This window comes from Zea mays, chromosome 6 (genome assembly GCF_902167145.1).
Source record: "Zea mays cultivar B73 chromosome 6, Zm-B73-REFERENCE-NAM-5.0, whole genome shotgun sequence".
NCBI classification, from domain to species: domain Eukaryota; kingdom Viridiplantae; phylum Streptophyta; class Magnoliopsida; order Poales; family Poaceae; genus Zea; species Zea mays.
The window spans coordinates 88,305,533-88,327,283 of NC_050101.1; positions in this window are offsets into that span (position 1 = coordinate 88,305,533).

A 21,751-nucleotide genomic window follows, 5' to 3' on the forward strand; every position below is an offset into this window, starting at 1 on the left:
GCCGAGGATAACCGCTTCATACTCTGCGATGTTGTTTGTGCATCTGTCGGACTCCAGAGCGAAGCTGAGGCGTGCTGCATATCTGTGTTTGACTCCGGTTGGTGAGGTGACAATTGCAGCGACGCCTGCCCCCGCATGGCACCATGCGCCGTCGCAATGGATGGTCCAGACCTTTTCTGTGGACGGGTCCGGCTGTGCTACTGGCCCAGTCCAGTCGACGACGAAGTCTGCCAGGACTTGCGACTTGATGGCTGTCCTGGGCTCGAAGCTGATGTGGTAGCCGGAGAGTTCGGCTGCCCACTTGGCAATCCTCACCGATGCCTCCGGGTTTCTGAATAGTTCGCCGAGCCCCCTGTCAGAGGTGACTCGGACCTTGAATGCTTCAAAGTAATGGCGCAATTTGCGCGAGGACATAACAACTGCGTAGGCGATCTTCTCCAGCTCTGTCATGTTGCATTTGGACGGTGTCAGGACTTCGGAGACATAGTAAATAGGGCACTGTCTGACTGTGCCTTCAATAGTCTGCTCCTGCACTAGTGCCGCGCTGACCGCGTGCGGCGAAGCCGCGACATAGAGCAATAGGGGGAGCGAGGAGTCGGGGCTTGTGAGGATGGCCAGCTTCGATAAGTACTGTTTTAATGAGGCGAAGGCCGCTGCTTGCTCCGGCCCCCAGGCGAAGTCTTTCGCACCGCGAAGTGTTTTAAGGAAGGGGAGACTTCGCTCGGCGGACCTGGAGATGAATCTGTTGAGAGCGGCCAATCTGCCTGTCAGACGCTGGACGTCCCTGACGGACTGCGGAGGCGACATGTCGACGATGGCCTGGATCTTGGTTGGGTTGGCCTCGATGCCACGGTGTGACACCAGGTAACCCAATATCTTGCCCTGGCGAACACCGAAGACGCACTTTTCCGGGTTCAGGCGGAGTCGTGCATCTCGCATGTTCGCGAATGTCTCGGCGAGGTCGGCGAGATGGTCCTCCTTATTCTTGCTGGCGACGACGATGTCGTCCACATATGTAAATATGTTTCTGCCGACCTGCCCTTCGAGTACTGTTTTGGTGAGTCTGGAGAAGGTGGACCCCGCATTCTTGAGTCCCTCCGGCATCCTGATGAAGCAATAAGTGCCGAAGGGTGTTATAAAGCTGGTGCTAGCCTTGTCTTCCTCCTTCATGTATATCTGGTGATAGCCGGAGAAGCAGTCGAGGAGTGACATGACCTCGCATCCGGCCGCGCTATCGACTATTTTGTCGATCCGCGGCAACGGGAAATTGTCCTTCGGGCAGGCCTTATTGAGACTGGTGAAGTCTATGCACATTCGCCATTTCCCGCTTTTTTTCTGCACCATTACGACATTGGAGAGCCACGTGGGGTAAGCCACTGGCTCGATGAATTTAGCTTCTAGGAGGCGGTGCACTTCCGCCTTGGCGGCCTCTGTCTTTTCGTCGGACATTTTGCGGAGCCTTTGCTTTTTTGGTCGCACCGAAGGGTCAATTCCCAAGCTGTGCTCAATTATGGATCGGCTGACTCCGACCAGGTCTAGGGCGGACCAGGCGAAGACATCTTTATTTTTGGCCAGGCAGCAGAGAAGCCTCTCTTCTTCATGTGACGTAAGGTCTTCGCTGATAGTGACTGTCTGCTTGGGCGTGGCCTGATCAAGGGGAACAGTCCTGGTTCCATCGTGGCTCTGCAACTGTGCCTTCTCGTGCTGCTTGTCGGCTGGGCTGGCGGGCGCGGGGACCTCGCGCTGGGTCGTGAGACAGTGTACGTTCCTCTGACCAGGCACGAAGTCCCGCTCTATGTTGCGCGCCGTCTGCTGGTTGCCGTAGATCGTGATAGCTCCTAGCGGACCTGGTATCTTCATACATAGGTACAGTCCGTGGATGGCAGCTTCGAACTTATTGATGGAGCCCCGGCCCATGATGGCGTTGTACGGATATACCATGTCGACAATGTCGAAGGTTACTTGCTCACTTCGGGCATTGGGTGCTACACCGAAGGAGAGGGGAAGCTCTATTTTGCCAACGGGAAAGGTGCCTTTGCCGCCGAAGCCATACAACGGATTGTCCGAAGGCTTGAGCAGGCTGTGGCTTATACCCATGCGGTCGAAGGCGTGGAGGAAGATGATGTCCGCCTGACTGCCGTTGTCGACTAGGACTTTGTGTAAGTCCCAGCCTGCCACGCTGCAATTGATGACCATAGCGTCGATGTGGGGGGCGCTGCGCAGGTCGACGTCTCGTGCATCGAAGGTTAGCGGTATGTGGGACCACTTCGTCTGCACGACTGGGCCGGTGACCGCGACATGGTTGATGCTGCGGTAGTGGTCCCGCTTCTGCCGCTTGGTGTCGAAGTCAGTGCTGGACCCCCCTGTTATCATGTGAATGACTCCGCGATATGGTTGATCGGCGAAGTCTTCCTGTTTTGGGGCGTGGGGGATGTTTTGGTGTTGCTGGTGTGGTGGTGGGGGTGGAGGAGGTACGATTTGTACTTCCTGATGGTGTTGGTAAGCGTGGTGCGGTGGATGCGGAGCGGGAGCGTGGATATATGGTGGAGGGGGTGGCTGGTAATTATGCGCGACAATTCTAGGATTGTCGGCTGGCTGCGCCCGCGCCATTCTGTCTCTGGTGGCCTTCGTTTCGGGGCAGTCTTTGGTTTGGTGGGCGCAGTCTTCGCCGTGGAAAAGGCAGTAGAACCGGCGCGGCGGCTGCGCGCGCCCTCGGCCCCTGCCACGAGTTCCGTTTCCGCGGCCTTGGGGGGATATTCCTGGCGACGAGGGGGGTCAGCAGCAGGCTGCTGGTTTGCGATGTTGTGCACTTGCTGTTGACTGCGGCCATCTCGACCGGAGTCTGGTTGCGGAGTCCTCGTCCATGTGCGGCTGGACTGCGGGGCATCCTTGGGCTTCCGCTGTGACTCAACTTTGCGCTGGTGGAGCTCTTCGGATTTGGCATATTTTTCAAAGAGCTGATATAGCTCCTGAAGGTTCTTGGGTGGATCTCTGATACAGTGGCTGTAGAGGACGCCGGCCCGAAGGCCACTGATGGCGTAGTGGATAGCGATCTGATCATCGACGAAGGGCAGCTGTGACTTGAGTGTTAGGAATTTGCGGTAATACTCCCGCAGAGTCTCCTTTTCCAGCTGTTTGCAGAGCGAGAGCTCGGCCAAAGCGTCGGTGTCTGGACGGTACCCTTGGAAGTTGAGAAGGAACTTGTCCCTGAGACTTCTCCACGAATCAATGGACAGCGGAGGCAATCTGGTGAACCAGGTGAGTGCTGGGCCCTCTAGGGCGATGATGAAAGACTTCGCCATTGTGGCGTCGTCCCCTCCGGCGGATGCAACGACGACTTGATAACTCATTATGTATTGCGCCGGATCGGTGCTGCCGTTGTACTTGGGATATGCCCCTGCTCGGAAGTAAGCTGGCCAAGGCGTCACTTGCAGGTGTGGCGCCAGGGGACTGCGCTCGTCGAGGTAGTTGACCCCTTGGAATGGCGCGCCGTGCTGGAAGGCGTAGTCATGTTGGGGGAAACGCGGGTTCTCCGGCTGCGCCCGATGTTGCAGGGGTGGGCCATGCTGCAGGCCGAGGTGGCCTTCGCGCGTGTCCTCCGGTTGCGCGCGCTGCTGGAGGGGTGGCTCTTGCTGTAGACCGAGGTGGCCTTCGCGCTGCATCAGCGCGATCTCGCGCTCGAGGTCTTGGGCCTTCTGCTCCTCGTCGCGTATCATTTGCCGCACCTTGGCTAGTGCGGACACACGCTGGCGCTTGGCTTCGAGTATCTCTTTCTGCCTCTGGAGATTGCGGTTCTTGAGGCGCAGGGCGCGCAGCTGTAGCTGCTCTTCTGTTGAGACGCCGAGGACCTCACCGTCCTCGGTGAGATCCGCGCCCTCCAGTGGGGCGAAGCCTGGGGGCGGCTGCGATTGTCCTTCGGACCCGCAGGTGCGGAAGGTGTCGTCTTCGCAGGTGCGGGGAATGTTGTCTTCAGTGGGCTCTTGGTGGGTGGATTGGGTGAGGGCGAGGGCCTTGCCCTTTCTTGCGGCCAGCAGTGCTGCCTTTGCAGCCTCGTCAGCCTTCGGGTTAGCTCTCTTGGGTGCCATCGCGGGTGGTCTTGTCGTAGCACGAACGGTGGGCGCCAAATGTTGGGACTTGCTCTCAGCAGCAAGGAAGCCAACAAGGGTGAACGGTGGTGACAACAGGGTTACGTGCACGGGGGCTATAGCTCTGTTGATCTAGCCTCTCACGGGCACTGTGCGGGGGTATTTATAGGTATCTGAGTACCCAGCGCCTTGTGTTAAGGACGCATGTGCCCTCAGACACCTAGTTTATCCCCAGAATATTCCCATAAAGCAGGGTTACAAGCCGTAATTACAAGAATGCCTTTACAAACTAGGCCCGTAACACAAAGGCGGCCACGCGGGGCCCGTTACAATGGGCCAGATCACACGTGGGCCTCAGAGCAGGACGAGGCCGTGCTACGGGGAGACGTCACCGCAGGCCTTCGTCTGGTGCTGAATGAAGCGAAGGGTGTCCCTGCCCGTTTTGTCTTTCAGACCAGCGACTGCGGCGAAGGGCGACGAGCGAAGGGTGGCGTCTTTGCCTTCGCCCCAACAATCACTCATGGCAAAAGCTTAAGGACATGCTGGTGACCAGTTTTCAAGGCTTTCAGACAAAGCCAGTCACAACCTAGGCCCTGTTCCAGTGCACGCAAGACCATGAGGAATACCTTCAGGCGTATGTTCGAAGGTTCTTGCGACTGAGGGCACAAGCGCCCATAGTGCCCAATGAAATTGTCATTGAGGCCATGATTTAGGGTCTTCAGCCAGGACCTACGGCTCAATACTTCACCAGGAAGCCCCCACAAACACTGGAGAAGCTGCTTCAGAAGATGGATGAGTACATCCGGGCTGATAATGACTTCCGCTAAAGAAGGGAAGAAGCTTACAGGTTCTTGGAGATGACTAGGGGCTTCGGAGGAAGAATCCACCCGAGGCATGTCAGGTCAATCCACAGCTCTAGTCAGAATGATGACAAAGGAAGCCAGCTTCAGAGGCCACAGTACACCTCACAATCTTCGGGGCAACAGCAAAGGTCTTTTAGGCCACCAGCTCCAAGGGGCAGAGGCGCCAGGGGCTTCAGAGGAAGATATGGGGATCATCCTAGGAAGATCTATTGTTTATTCTATGGTGAGGACAAGGGCCATACTACAAGAATGTGCCAAATCACCATTCTGAAGCAAAAGGAGATCGCAGAAGCCGAAGCTCGACAGAATCAGCCGAAGCAGGTCTTGCACACTGCTTCGTGCCATTCTCCCTACATACCAAAATATGTGGGCAATCATCCTGCAACTTCTGTTCCTTCGGCTAGTCATTCACAGGCTTCTTGGCCACAGCTCCCACCCCCACCACCACTGCAACCGACCTATTCCTGAAGCCAGCAGCCAGAAGGGCGCCAGCACTCCCAACAGCAACATGAATTCAGGTAGGAATCCGAAGCTCGCACAGTCAATAGTACTGTGCCAGAATCAAAGCAATTTATTGAGCGATATCCTACCTCTGAAATACTTTTATTTTCTATGTCATTTTGTTTTTCAATAAGGAATAAGCAATCTAAATCTAGTTTAAATTCATTGTAATAACTTCGCTTCTATCAGAATGAACTATATCTTCTTCACAGACTTACGAAGCTCAAAAATTGCCGAAGCTCAAAAGTTGTTCCTAAGGGAATGCAGAGCTAAAAATTGCCGAAACTAAAAAAGTCGTTCCTAAGGGAGCGCAGCGTAAGTTTTGCCGAAGCTACAAAAAAGTCGTTCCTAAGGGAGCGCAGTGTAAGTTTTCTGCTCAAAAGTCGTTCCAAAAGGAATGCAGAGCCAAATACCGCTGAAATATAAGGCGAAGAAGTTCCAAAGACGTTCCTAAGGGGATGTAGAACTTATACCGCCGAAGTAGAAGGCAAAGAAGTTCAAAAGACGTTCCTAAGGGGATGCAGAACTTACACCGAAAAATAAACGGTGAAGCCGAAAAATAAACGACAAAGAGATTCTAGTTGTTTCTAAGGGAATGCAGAGATTGTGTGTTCCAAAGTGGGAGTGGGAGTATGTGTCTTCGGCATCATTATCATTTTGCATCATGTCATTACATCATTTCGCATAGCATCACATCATACATACATCATATTGCATCAATGACACAAGAATGGAATACGAAGCCAATTTACAGAAAATATTGTCAAAGTTACACAAAGTAAGCTTCGAATTACAGCTTCATTAGTCTGCACACAAGAGTGATCTCTCTTTCCGAAGCATGGATATCTTTATTTTTACGGACCATGGATCTCCTTTCTTTACGAAGCATGAAAAGAAGGGAAGGTGTTTTTTTTGCAGAAGGCTCAAAAAAGGTATGTATGTAAGTTTCATGCATCGTAAAGAAATAAATTACAATAATTTACATATTCGATCCAAAGTTACACACATCAAACATTGCAGCTTCGTTACAATAAAAGCACAATGTCCATTCTAGTGTCTCTTACATTGTCCATTTAAAAATGTTTTTACAATAAGTGCTAGTCTTCTTTCAGGATTTTCTCCGCAACTTCATTTAGCAATTTATTGATGACTTCATCAACAATAGATTCAGCCATATTAATGATCTCCAGTGCTTCCTTCGTTTCTGGATCGGCCAAGGGATCGAACGGCTCTGGCGGCGGAGATAATTTAGCTGAAATAGGAAAAAATAATTAGTTCGAAGCCATAAAAACCAATGCCGAAGCTAAAAGCCAAGAAATAATACCTATACGTTTTTCGCGCTCTGCAGCTTCTTCATCTTGTCTCGCTTCTATCCGGGTGTCATGGGTGTTTTTTTCACTTTTCTTTATAATTTCATGAGCCATCTCTCGGCCACCATTCACCCAGACATCATTATAGAATTGTTCGCCCATCAAGGTTGCTTCAGCCGAAGGATCCTTCATCTCGTCTGCGGAGAAGGAAGCTTCAGTTTGGGCCATGGTCTTGATGTGATCACATCCCGCCTTCTCCAAGATAGCTGAAATCCCCCGTGCACCGGAAAATGCATAGACATCCTCGCGATCACTTAAGATTTCTTCGAAGCTCTCGGCCTCCCCACTTATCCATTCAATAATGCCTTCGGGGTCGCCTCGTATGAAGTTTTCTTCGGTAGAGTAGGCGCCCACGTTGGCGAAACAGGTTTTTATTTTCTTCACACAGTCCAAGGATTTTTCAAAGCATCTTTCCTTGGATGTGCGAAGTTCTTCAACGTTTTTCTCTAAATGATTTTTCCAATACTCGCTGATTTCTCGGTCAGCTTCTGCAAGCGCGCATTTTTCTTTAGCTTCGACCAGTTGCCTCCGAAGGTCTTCAATTTCAATCTTTTGGGCTTCGGTCTGGGCTTTGAAGCTAGCTTCATCTTCTTTGACTTTGTTAACCAAAGAGAATAAGATTTTATCTTTTTCAAGATCTTCGTTTCTCAGTTCAATTACCTCTGAATGAAGGTTGTTCAGGGCCATTGTATAGCTTTCATCTTCTATATTTTTCTGTGTCCTAAGGGCATTACTAAGAATCAAGCCTTGCAAGTGGAGGAAAGAATAAGTATGACAAATAAAATACCTCATTTTCAAATTTATAGGTAGTTTTTATATCTTTATGCTATTGTATGCTAAGCTGTCAGCAAGTTCGTCCTTCGATAAAATCAAAAGACCGTCTTCCAGCTTCGGGAATCCGATGCTTTTACCTATCTCTCGGCAAATGGATATTTCTTTGTTATCCGAGAGACAGTACAAAAAATCTTCTTCGCCACTGCCATTGAACACTAATGCTCCCTTCGGATATTTCAACTTTTGGGCATAGTGTTGCGCTTCTAACATCTCTTCTTGGGATAGTACCTTTCCCGAAGCATGATGAATAATGTAGTCAATACTTTTGTTCGATGCTTCGGGACTAGGAGCTTCGATTTTCTCAGTTGCAATCCGCTCTGTTGATTTTTCCTTAGGGTTAGCACGCTCCATCTCAGTGGGCACTGAAGGCCCAGCTTCGGTTTTAGCTTGAATTATTGCAGCTTTGATTTCTGCCTGCTTAGAATTAGCTTCGAGTCGCATCTTGGGAGCTTCGGCAACTTTCCTTGTAGGACCAGGACTCAAGGTTTTTGTTATTTCTAACACAACATCCAGCACATTCGCCATCCTTCTCCTCTTAGGAGTTACGACAGACCCCTTTTGTACCTTCGGTACAGTTACCTCTGTTGGAGGGCTCAAAATCTCTTGCATTTTTATTATTTCTTTAATTCCTGGCCCTTCAACCTTATCAACCTTCGTTCCAACTAGCCCGACTGTAAGCACCTTCGGCATTGCAGCCGGCTCTTCAGTGCTCTGCGCAGTCAGAACATTTTCTTTTGTTTCGGCAGCTGAAGAGGCCCCTTCGCCAAATTCAGGTATCACGGCCGATTCGATGTAACGCGGCCAGTGAGTCAGAACCTTCATCTTCTTGACCTTCGGCTCAGCTATGATGGCCGAAGCGGCAACCTTTACAGAAGCAGCAATCTTTCTTTTTACCCCTTGCCCTCGCGGCGGGTAACAATAGTCAGGGTATACGAAGCCAATAGCATCGAATACTCTGTTCAACATTTTCTTATTCCGACCCCCGAAGGCTACGGATAAGGCGTTGTCCTTGGTTTTGGAACACGCCCCAAGTAACTCGTCGCTAGTAGCTTCAATGCACTTCAGCCAGTCATCATTTGGTTCATCAAATTTATCCCCAAACCTGAAGGTATACTTCAGTCGACCAAATCACCTTCGCTAGAATTAGTGATGGTCTCCTTCGGCATTTCCCAGCTTTCCATAAGCGGCCATACCCTGAAGGCTATATGTTCCTGAATTAAATCTCTTGTGCCAATGAAGGAGCAAACAGTGCTGAAGGCCTTCTGACATGCTTCGGCGGCGTCATCAATTTCGACCTTCGGCCTTCGGAGGCCGAAGCGGGACCAGATGGGGCACATGATGATTTCTTTTATGTCCTCCCTTGTCTTCAGATCATTCTTCACATAAAACCACTCTTCCATCCAAGCCTCGGGCCATCTCTTCAGAAATGTCGGCACTGGGTGGCTTGCGTTGGGGCAAGCAATGAATCCATAACAACCGAAGTTGTTGTGGTACTGTTCTTTACCAATGGCCTTCGTCTCATATAAAAGTTCGTGCATACTGCAGAAGCACTTTGCGCTTGTCTCTAGCCCTTGACTCCTTATTGCCCAAACAAAAATCCCCATCCTTATTATGGCTTCGGGGGTGATCTGATGGAGGAAGATCTGGTAGGTTTTCAACACTTCAACTACGAATTTGCTCAATGGGAACCGAAGTCCAGCCTTGAAAAAGCTTCGGTAAATTACAACCTCATTTTCCTCAGGGACAGGTGCGGCGTTGTCTCCACCAACTCTCACGATAGATATATCTCGAAAATACCTTCCTCTCATGTTGTCAAGATGACTCTGTTTAATTGTTCATTTTCCAAAGATTGTATGGCTTGGCTGCCAGGGCCGATCTTCAGAATCTTCGCCTCCACTTTCCACATCATAGTTGTCGCTGTCACCACCTTCCAGTATCTCTTTAGTAATCTTCTCTGTGTTGGTCTTTGCCATTGATTCAACAAATCTAGCAATATAAGGATCCACAGCCTTCTTCTCCTCGATCAGCTTCGTCTCTTCAGTCTTTTTCGTCTCCACAACAACCTTCTTTTCCTGGGACATCTTTTCACCAGACATGGAAAAAATGCGTCTTTTAAACCGAAGCTCAGAGAACTTGAAAATCTAGCGAGCGTTAGTGAGCAGGAGCTATAAGATTGAGAAAATAATGCAAATGGCAGAAACAGTGTATCAAATGCAGCTGGTGTGAGTCCATATTTATACGCTCAGTGCGCTGTAAATTGGAGGGCCCCGTTTGTCATTGATAATTGCTATTCTAGCAAAGGGAAGGTGTTTTTCGGACCTTCTGCTTAAGGCCTTCGTCCATGTCGCGGTCTGAATTTGTTATCTTAATAAATTAATACTGCGAGGGGCTACTGTTGGGGGCCTTCGTCTTTCGAAGGTCCTCAAAAACATGACTTAACAATGTTTTCCAAGTGTAACATATGAATAGGTACCTTCGGTCTCGGGCTAAAACCATACACGATGTGAAAAGCATGGTTGAGACGAAGGCTGATGTGGCTCCGAAGCTACATGCAGGGGAGCTTCGGCTTAATGGCGAAAAAAGGAACCGACTTAAAGGGGAAAAGGCTATCTAGTCCCCGTCGGATTGTCCATAAGTCAATAGTAAATATAAAGGGCATGAATGTAATTTTACACAGGCTACGTCCTGTGCCTATAAATAGATGAACAGTACCCTCGTACTGTTCACGCTGACTTGTATTCATTCGTACGTCACGCTTGGACTTTTACCTTCTGTCAAGCCGAAGGTACAAATGTAATTCAATATTGTTTCTGTTTATCCATGTTAATAAGAAGAAGATATAATGTCATATGATTATTCATGTTCTCTTATATTTCATATGCTTCTTCTTTCATTAACATATTCTACGATGATGAAGGTATGTCCTTCATGACCTTCGTCTGAAGATCATTATATCCTAAGGGAAATAATGCTTCGAAGGACGAAGGATTTTTAACCAGTAACATTTGTGTTGCCTTGTTCTTAACTCATAGCATTTGAGAACAAGTCCCCAACAACTACCTTTCCTCAAAATATAGCACTTGCAACCGAACACCCTAAAATAAGAAATGTTTGGCTTTCTACCAATAAGCAATTCATAGGAAGTATTCTTTAAGAGCTTGTGACAATATATTCTATTCGATGCATGACAAGCGGTGTTTATGGCTTCGGTCCAATAAGAATCTGACACATTATATTCGGCTAGCATAGACCTAGCCATATCATAGAGAGTCCTATTCTTTCTTTCAACAATTTCATTTTCTTCCGGTGTATACTTGGAAGAAAATTCATGTTTTATACCCTTGTCATCACAATATTCATCAACTCTGGCATTTTTTGGATTTAGACCCATTATCACATCTAACTTTCTTGATGTAAAATTCAAATTGATTTTGAGCCAACATAGCAAATGACTTAAATGTTTCAAACACATTTGATTTATCCTAAAGAAAATAGACCCAAGTGAATCTAGAATATTCATCTACAATTACAAGACAATAAGAATTACTACCAATACTCACAAAAGATGTTGGTCCAAAAAGATCCATGTGAAGTAATTACAATGGTCTATGAGTAGACATTTGACTCTTGTAAGGATGAGTATTTGCCACTTGCTTCCCGACTTGACATGAACTACACAATTTGTTCTTTTCAAATTTCACATCCTTCAAACCTCGAACTAAATCATGCTTGGATGTTGGGGGTCTTCTTCCCCGCCGAAGGTCCTTAAGGCACCTTCAGACAAGACAATATAAAGGCATACGCGACATGATGACACAGATGAAAGCCGAAGCTATGACTGAAGGAGCTTCGGTTTAGTATTATGACGAAGTAAAAGGTCGTCACCGACTCAAGGGAAAAAGACTGTTTAGTCCTTGATCACTCGCATTATGATTGCATGTAAATGTTAGGGACATAAATGTAATTATGTCTGGGCTGTGTCCCGCGCCTATAAATAGATGAACACTACCCCCGTACTGTTCATGCTGGATTGTAATCTCTCTCTCGTCATCTTTGCATTCTTGCCTTCTGATGAACCGAAGGTACAATTGTATTATAAATATCATTAATGTTGATTCTTATATGTGGATATGAATATAAATAAACTGTGAGGATTTGATCATTATCTTTCATTCTTTAATGTCCTTTCACACCCTTAATCGTATTTACATTTATATTCAAATTTACATACTGAGATGATGAAGCTACGTCCTTCATGACCTTCGTCTGAAGATCATTATATCCGAAAGGAAATAATGCTTCGAAGGTCGAAGGTCTTTAACCATTAACAATTGTGTTGCCTTGTTCTTGATTTATAGCATTTGAGAACAAGTGACCAACATTGGCGCCCACCTCCGGTGAACTCACTTCCACAACTGTGACGATGGCTCTACAAAGCAACCAACCTTCGATTATGAAGCTAGTGCTCCCGATCACAGGCGGTTCAACTTATGAACTAGATAACAAAAGGCACAATAAAGAAGCACAGAGAAGGGTACAACATGTTGGGGTGCAGGGACCCTTCATCAAGTCCAAATGGTCTCATATTCCAATCACCTTCTCCGAGGAAGACCTTCAGCTTAAGGATTATCCTCACAATGATGCAATGGTCATATCTTGTGTTATCAAGGGATTTCTGGTCCACAATGTCCTAGTGGACACAGGCAGTGTAGCGGATATCATCTTTACAAAGGCTTTCAGGCAAATACAAGAGCTAGATGACAAAATACATGATGCAACACATCCTCTATATGGCTTCGAAGAGAGACAGATAGTGGCACTTGTCAAGATAACAATGTCAGTCACCTTCGGCTACATTCACAACACAAGGACAGAGCAAGTTGTCTTTGATATTATTGACATGGAGTATCCATACAATGCAATCATTGGTCGAGGGACGCTCAATGCCTTCGAAGTTATCCTCCACCTAGCATACCTCTGCATGAAGATACCATCGGAACAAGGGCCCATTGCTATGCATGGGAGTCAAGAAGCTACTAGGAGAGCCGAAGGAAGTTGGACGGATTCGAAGGCTATTCAGAACATAGATGAAACCGAAGCTTATCAGCAGTATAACCATAAAAGAGAAAAAGTTGCTTCGGCGGATCAGTCAAAGCCTATGCTTTTGTGTGAAGATATAGCAGAGCAAAAAGTGCTACTGGGGTCTCAGTTATCTGATGAGCAAGAAAAGACTTTGTTAAGGTTCTTGTTTAACAACAAAGATGTTTTCGCTTGGACAGCCAATGCTCTCTGCGGTGTTAATAGGGACATCATTGAGCACTCAGTCAATGTAGACTCATCCTTCAGACCAAGGAAGCAGAGACTTCGGAAAATGTCTGATGACAAGGCCGAAGGTGCACGGAATGAAGTAAAAAGACTTCTAAGTGCTGGTGTTATTAGAGAGGTAACATACCCAGAGTGGTTGGCCAATACAGTCATGGTAAAGAAAGCCAACGGAAAATGGAGGATGTGTATTGATTTTACAGATCTCAACAAGGCATGTCCGAACGATGAATTTCCATTGCCAAGAATAGACTCCCTTGTAGATGCTGCAGCTACTTCGGAACTCATGAGCTTATTGGATTGCTACTCAGGCTATCACCAAATCTGGATGAAAAAGGAGGATGAGCCGAAGACAAGCTTCATAACTCCTAGTGGCACTTATTGCTACCTTCGGATGCCTGAGGGGCTCAAGAATGTTGGAGGAAGCTTCAGCAGAATAACTGCTAAAGATCTCCACTCTCAAATTGGAAGAAATGTGCTGACATATGTTGATGATATTATAGTAAAAATCACAAAGCAAGAAAATCATGTTGCTGATTTGCAAGAAATATTAGCCAATTTCACATAAGCTGGTCTCAAGCTGAACCCAGAAAAATGTGTCTTCAGAGTGAAGAAGGGCAATTTTCTTGGTTGCCTGGTATCGACAAAGGGCATCAAAGCTAACCCGAGCAAAATCGAAACCATCCTTCAGAAGGAGCCACCAAATTCAAAAAAGGGGGCTCAACGGTTAGCCGGAAGGCTAGCATCATTAAACAGATTTATTTCAAGATCAGCAGAAAGGAATCTACCTTTCTTTGAAATATTGAAATCAGCTGAAGTCTTTCAATAGGGTCCAGCTCAGCAGAAAGCCTTCGAGGAGCTGAAGCAGTACTTGATAGATCTAACAACTCTAACCCCACCTTCATCAGGGACCCCATTACTTCTGTATGTGGCTGCTTCCCATGCTGCGGTTAGTGCGGCACTTGTACAGGAGAAGCAATATGGCCAAACAAAAAAGCAAGCACCAGTATACTTCATCTCTGAAGTACTTAGCCCATCAAAGAGAAATTACACAGAATTGGAGAAGGTACTATATGATGTATTGATGGCCTCCAGGAAGCTTTGGCATTACTTCCAAGCATATCATATAATAGTGCCTTCATCACAACCCTTAAAGGACATAATGAGGAACAGAGAAGCAACAGGAAGGGTCAGAAAATGGGCCACAGAACTCAATGAATTCACCATTGATTATGTACACAGGTCTTCGATTCAATCTCAAGCGTTGGTAGACTTCATTGCCGATTGGACGCCAGGGGCTTAGGATGAAGAAAGAATAAATGATGCCAAAGCTTGGATGGTATTTTGTGATGGGTCCTGGGGAACCTTTGGTGCAGGGGCAGCTGCTGTCCTAGTAGCACCATCCAAAGTTAGAACTTGTTATGCAGTAAAATTGGATTTCAGCTGCACAAATAATATTGCAGAGTATGAATCCTCCTCTTGGGGCTTAGTAAACTTAAGGCAATGGGTATAATAAGGGCGGTTCTCAAGATCTTCAATACAATCTCAGGCGTTAGCAGACTTCATTGTTGATTGGACGCCAGGGGCTCATAATGAAGAAACAATAAAAGATGCCAAAGCTTGGACGGTATTTTGTGATGGGTCGTGGGGGACCTTCGATGCAGGGGCAACTGTTGTCCTAGTTGCACCTTCCAAAGTCAAAACATGTTATGCAATAAAATTGTACTTCAGTTGTACAAATAATATTGCCGAGTACGAAGCTCTTCTCTTAGGGCTTCGGAAGCTAGAGGCAATGGGAATAAGAAGGGCAATCCTCAAGACCGATTCACAAGTTATCTCGGGTCATGTGGATAAAAGCTATAAGGCACAAGACCCGAAGCTTGAAAAGTATCTAGATGCAGTCCGAAGGTTGGAAGCCTCTTTTGAAGGATTTTCTGTAAAAAATATCCCAAGGGGAGAGAACGAGCATGCAGAACTATTAGCTAAATCAGCGGCACAAGGGCTCCCTTTACCTTCGGAAGTATTTTTCGAAACAATAAAAGCACCTTCGGTTGAGCTCATGGAAAGAGTAGTGCTCACAATTTCACCAGTACATAGTGAAGATTGGAGGACTGAAATTGTATCCTTCCTTTAGGGCAATTGTCTTTCGGACGACGAAGGTTATTGAAAGGATCACGATGCCCAAGAGGGGGGTGAATTGGGCTTCTCTAAAAATCAACACTAATTAAAACCTAAGCAAAAGCTAAGCAAGAGCCCAACTTCACCCCAACAACTAGCACTAAGAATATAATACTAGAAATGCAACAAAGCTAAGATAATACTTCAAATACTTGCTAAACAAATACACAATGTAAAGTGCTTGAATTAAGTGCGGAAAGTAAAGCAAAGTTTAGAAGACTCCTCCAATTTTTCCCGAGGTATCAAAGAGTCGGCACTCTCCACTAGTCCTCGTTGGAGCACCCACGCAAGGGTATCGCTCCCCCTTGGTCCTCGCAAGAACCAAGTGCTCACTACGAGATGATCCTTTGCCACTCCGGCGCGGTGGATCCCTCGAGACCGCTTACAAACTTGAGTCGGGTCACCAACAAGATCTTCACGGTGATCACCGAGCTCCCAACGCCACCAAGCCGTCTAGGTGATGCCGATCACCAAGAGTAACAAGCCGTAGACTTTCGCTTGACCAAGAGAAGCCTAATGCAAGTGGTGTGTGCTCTAGGTGGCTCTCACTAGCGCTAATGAGGAACAAACGCGGATTATGATTCTCTAATCTCCTCACTAGGCTTTTGGTGCTTGCAATGCTCTTAGCAATGTGCTGGAATAAATGTGGAGTGCAAGACATTGAATATGGTGGGTGGAGGGGGTATAAATAGCCCTCACCCATCAACTAGCCGTTACAGGGATTTCACTGCGCAATGGCGCACCGGACAGTCCGGTGCGCCACCGGTGTGCCAACGGTGCGCCACCGGTGCGCCAACGGTCGTTTCCAACGGCTAGGTCTGACAGCTAGCCGTTGGACTCATGGCGCACCGGACAGTGAACAGCTCACTGTCCGGTGCACACCGGACAGTCCGGTGCGGTGTCCGGTGTGCCACTAAAAATCAATTCTGAAAGCTGCGCTCTCGGGTTTCTGTGGAGGGAAAGCCTCTGCCGCGGACCAGCCTGGCCCCACCTGGCAGAGGGTGCACCGGACAGTACGGTGCACACCGGACAGTCCGGTGCCCCAAGGCCAGAAACACTAACTCTTGTTTTTCAGCTAATTTTCAAATCGGTTTTCGCTCTAACTTGTGTGTGAGTTCTAGAGTGACACCTAGCACTGTATATGAGTGTGATTGTGCACCAACACTACACTAGAACTCTCTTGGTCAAACTACTCATCGACAACCCCTCTTTATAGTACGGCTAAAAGAGAATAAAAGACCTAACTAAATCGCGAGTGTCCACATCTCCTTGACACTCGGACTCCGTAGACCTTCACCTTTTGTTTCGTCGTTTTAGCCGTCGCTTTGAGTTCTTATCTCCGGGATTGTTTTCACCATTATAGTACTTCTACCTGTCATGCGACCTAACTTACCATTTGTCTCTGCAAAACACACGTTAGTCACATTTAATATTACGTTGTCATTAATCACTAAAACCAACCAGGGGCCTAGATGCTTTCAATCTCCCCCTTTTTGGTGATTGATGACAACCCTACAAGTTTTGTGAGAGTAGTTTGTTTTGAAGTTTCTGTCAATAGAAAGAATGGTTAGTTATACTCAGTAATCTTTGACAGAAAGAACGTGTACCATAATAATAAGAGTGAGCGCATACACATCATAAGATTCTTGTTCATATAAAAGTGAAGTTAAATCAATGAAACAAGAGCTAGAAGACTGGTGACAAAATATAAGGTGAAAACATAACAGTCAATCATAAGCAACGAGAGTATATGTCGAGTTTGTGAGCCAAAAACATCAAGCTAGTACAGAGAGTAGCAAGCACATATATTACATCAAAATGACTCTCTACTAACTCTCTAACTCCCCCTAGCTCTCACAACTCATATCTCTCCCCCTTTGGCGTCAAACACCAAAAGGGACCTGAACCTAAACATCTGGAGCAGGAGGAGGCGGCGGGGGCGCATCCGGTCGTGGTCGAGGCAGCAGAGCGAACGCTGGCGGAGGGTCAGAGTCAGTCTCGGATCCAGGATCTGCGATAGAAGCTGGAGCTGGTACTGACTCGGACTGAGGCCGCGCTGCAGGAGCTACCGGAACAGAAGCGGTCACAGAGACTGCCACAGCAGTAGTGGTAACAGCAGATGCTGGTGGCACTGGCGGCTGTGGGCAGACAGAGCTGAGAACCGGAGAGGTGAACGCCAAAGTGACCGGCCGGAGCGGAGAGGTACCAACAGGGGGTCCTAACAAAATCGAAGGCACCACAGGAGCGTGAAGCGGAGGAGGTGGAGCAGACAGAACCGGAGGAACTGAGACACCAGACTGCTGTAGCATGAGAGCCATGAATGCCCTACTCTCAGCCCGATCCTGAAGTAGCTGCTGCTGAAGCGCATCCTGTCTGTCCTGCATGTTCTGAAACATCGAGAGCATCCTCTCGGATAACCGGGCCTGCTCGGCTGCCAGGTGAGCCTGCTGCTGGGTGAGAGTCTGGAGAATCGAAGCGAGAGCAGGGTCCATAGCCTGAGGAGTAGCAGGGGCAGCACAAGAACTCCCAGCCTCATGATCATGTGAGCATGGAGGCATAGGAGGCGGAGGAGGAACCCCAAAATCATCATCATCATCATCATCATCATCAGCTGTTGTACCCTGAGTGTCAAGCTGTCGAAGAGCTGCATCCTCGGCCTGAGAGTCAAACACAGAAGCAGAAGCTGGCACAGGAGTCTCAGGCGCAGGACGGTAGGATCCAAAAACAAGGCGAGAGGCCTCAAGGGTGTTCTGAAATCGAGGGGGCTGAATCAGCTGCGCAAAGATGTGGCACAAGTAGTGAGCATAAGGCAACTGCCGACGAGCACGAATCCCATCCAGAACGGTGTCCTCGATCTCACAAATCAGGAAGTCCACAATGTCAAACTCAGAGTGGGAGACCAGGGCACCAAGGAGCCAAAGCTGAATATGAGTGGTAGCCTCCCGGTATCCCATCCTGGGCAGAAGAGTCCGTCTGATGATCTCATATAAGAATTTTGCTGCTGTAGTAAAATCTGCCGGTGAACGTCGCGACCCATCTGTGAAGGGCGGGCGGAACAGTGCCGCGACGTGAGCTGTACCTGGAGCCACACTGCCGTGAGGTCGACGAGGAGGGTCAGAAGTGTCGTAGCAGAGACTGTGAAGGCGAGTCGTCGACTCGGGAAATCCAAATAGCTGGCGGATCTGACTGGCAGTAATTGTGACATCCTCTCGCTCAAAGCGGAACCTCATCCAGTGATGATCCGGGTTAATCCAAACAGAGGCGTAGAAGACTCGTACCCACTCCTCAACGTATCTGCCGCTGGTAGTCAGAAGGGTCTAAAGGCCAGGCAAATAGGTGAGGTGCGCCTCAGAGTCAGCACCGGCTGCAAGCAGAAAGGCTGGAAGATCCAAAAGCCGGTGCACTCGCAGAGCTATCTGAGCAGACATCTGAGCTCTGAAAAACGACTCCTGAATACGTGTGCTGAAAAGATCACCTGCAGCAGGGTCTCTCTGAGCTGGTAGCCAAGACTCCACGGGTACGTATCTGAACCTATGTACCCGTGCCGCTGTAGCACGCTGAAGGTCAAACAGTCGAGGATCCGAAACCAGAGGACGAACCTCAGTCTCATCGCGCTCCCAGAATCGAGGTGGAGGGACAGGAGGAGCTGAAGCGGGAGCGGGAGGAGGAGGAGCAGTGGAAGCTGGCGAAGTGGAGGTAGCGGGTATGGCTGTGGAGGTGGATGGAGCAATAGGAGTGACGGGAGCAGGCAGAGTGGGTGGCGGAGTGGAAGCGGAGGTGTGAGTGGAGGAGCGAGGCCGGGAGGTGAGACGACGAACACGGTAGGCGATCTGATCGGATGGAGTCTGCGGCTGATCTCCAAGCTCGGCCTGCGCAGCGGCTGCTGCAGCTGCTGCCGCTGCACGGGCAGCTCTGTCCATACGCCGCTTCTTGCGGCCTTCCTGCTGCTCCAAGTAAACAGTCTTGCCCTTGACCTGCCTGAAGGGGCGACGAGGATCCTCATCATCGCCTCCCCCTGGCGCCGACACATTCTTCGTGCACGGCATCCTGAACTGATGTCTGCAAATGAGAGAGAGTGACTAAGCACAGAGCAAAAGTGACCGATAGATTAGCAAAAGATGAGATGACTACCTGGAAAGCTCACACGAGAGGTGACGATCCAGGCAGGACGGGAGACGGCACACGGGCAATCAAGGTCACTGAAATGACAGAAGAGGTGAGCACGTATTAGTCACATAGTCATAAGCATATGAAAATGTGAATAAATACATACACACAGAGATATGGCACAGAAAACACGAGACGAGACGATCGAGAAGTCAAACGACGTGAAAACGACGTTTGAAGGATAAATAGTGTCAAAGGAGGTTTGGAATTCGAGTTGAGGCACGAAACGATATGGAATTTGGTGAAATTGAAGCCTGGAAACTCGGATTGGCGTGAAATTTGGCAAGTAGGTTACTGGAAGTGTTGTGAAGGTGCCTGAAAAATTTGGGTTCAATTGGAGCATTTTTGGCTGGTTTGGGCATTTCACCGAGCACGTGGCGTGCGGGGAATTAGGTTTTCGGTGAAACGGCTATTTGAGGTGGGAAAACCCTCCCGAAGGAGCTAAGAACCTGCAGGGATACACAATGGGGACAATTGAACACATTCCACCAACAGGATTCATTGGATTTGACAAGAATTTGAGGAAATTCACAAAAGGTGGAAAAGGGTGAACACAGACATAGTCAGAGAGCAGTGGAAGGAGGGAGAGATGGATGGACTGCTCACCGAGAGGGAGAGGACGAGCCCAGGCACACGATCGCCGGAGCACGGTGGTCGCTGGAGAGGGGAGGTCTGTCGCCGGCGGGTGCTGGGAATCGCCAGAGAGAAAGCGCTGGTGGAAAAGAATGAGCCTCTGGCTCGGATGCGGGCTGGAGGCCTTTTTTTAAAACGCGATATGGGCGCACCGGACAGTCTACAGTGCCTGTCCGGTGCACACCGGACAGCGCACAGGAAAATGGATTTAGCGCGCGGCTGCCGGTGCACCGGACATTGCACAGTGCAGTGTCTGGTGCACTCCGGACTGTCCGGTGAGCCCAGACAGAGGGGAGATTGGAAAATTTTGAATTTTTCTATCTAACTCCCAACCAAACCAAATCCCAACTTATAATCACACAAAATAACACTTGTTGGGACAGGTATTGGCACCCTCATATACTTTTCAAAATATTTTGCCATAGGCTAGATAATTTTTAGAGAAAATAGGCAAATGGTGAAATTTGCATTTTGGCTTGCAATAGGGGTTTTCATGAGTGATTTGAGTTTTGAATACTCCCCCTAAGTGCAGTACCTCATGCATATTTCAAGAACCAATAATTGCATAAAAAGTAAGAATTTAAGTGCTAAAAGCTTAAAAACTAAGACTTGTCAAGTTTGACCCGAGTTAAGCTTTTTCACTCGCTTTGTTGGCGGTTATCTTAACTAGGTTAGACAAGCCCTAGATGCAATACAGGGAATTTAAACATGCAATGCAGGCTTGACAACTCCATTTGACATTTTACGTAAAATTTCTGAGATCAAGAATATTTAGTTCATTTCTCAATATGCAAAAGCGGGTCTTATCAAGAGGCTTAGTGAAAATATCCGCTAATTGATCTTCCGACCTCACTCCTTCTAAAATGATATCTCCTTTAGCAACATGATCTCTAAGGAAGTGATGACGGATATCAATGTGCTTGGTGCGAGAGTGTTGTACAGGATTATTAGCAATTTTAACAGCACTCTCATTATCACACAACAAAGGTACCTTTTCTAGAACTACGCCATAGTCTAGAAGAGTTTGTTTCATATATAAAATCTGTGTGCAACAAGCACCTGCGGCAATGTATTCCGCTTCGGCAGTTGACAAGGCAACACTATTTTGCTTTTTGGATGTCCATGAAACTAGTGATCTACCAAGCAGATGGCATCCCCCAGAAGTACTTTTTCTATCAATTTTGCAACCGGCATAATCCGAATCGGAATAGCCAATTAAATCAAAAGTAGCTCCTTTGGGATACCACAGACCAATGCTTGTGGTGTGCCTGAGATACCTAAGAATTCTCTTAACAGCGCGAAGGTGAGCTTTCTTAGGATTAGATTGAAATCTAGCACACATGCAAACACTGAACATAATATCGGGCCTAGATGCGGTAAGGTACAATAAACTACCAATCATAGAACGGTAGAGAGTTTGATTAACCGGGTTACCTCCCTCATCTAAGTCGAGATGTCCATTTGTAGGCATGGGGGTCTTGATTGGTTTGCACTTCTCCATGTTGAACCTTTTCAACAAGTCTTTGGTATACTTCTCTTGTGAGAGAAAGTTACCATCTTTCATTTGCTTGACTTGAAAGCCGAGGAAGTATGTTAGCTCACCAATCATTGACATCTCGAACTCCTTCGACATCAACTCACCAAATTCCTTGCAATGATAGTCATTTGTCGAGCCAAAGATTATATCATCAACATATACTTGACAAATGAAAATATCACCGTTATGTTTCTTTGTGAAGAGAGTTGTGTCGACGGTCCCGATCTTGAAGCCCTTTTCGATGAGGAAGTCGCGGAGACG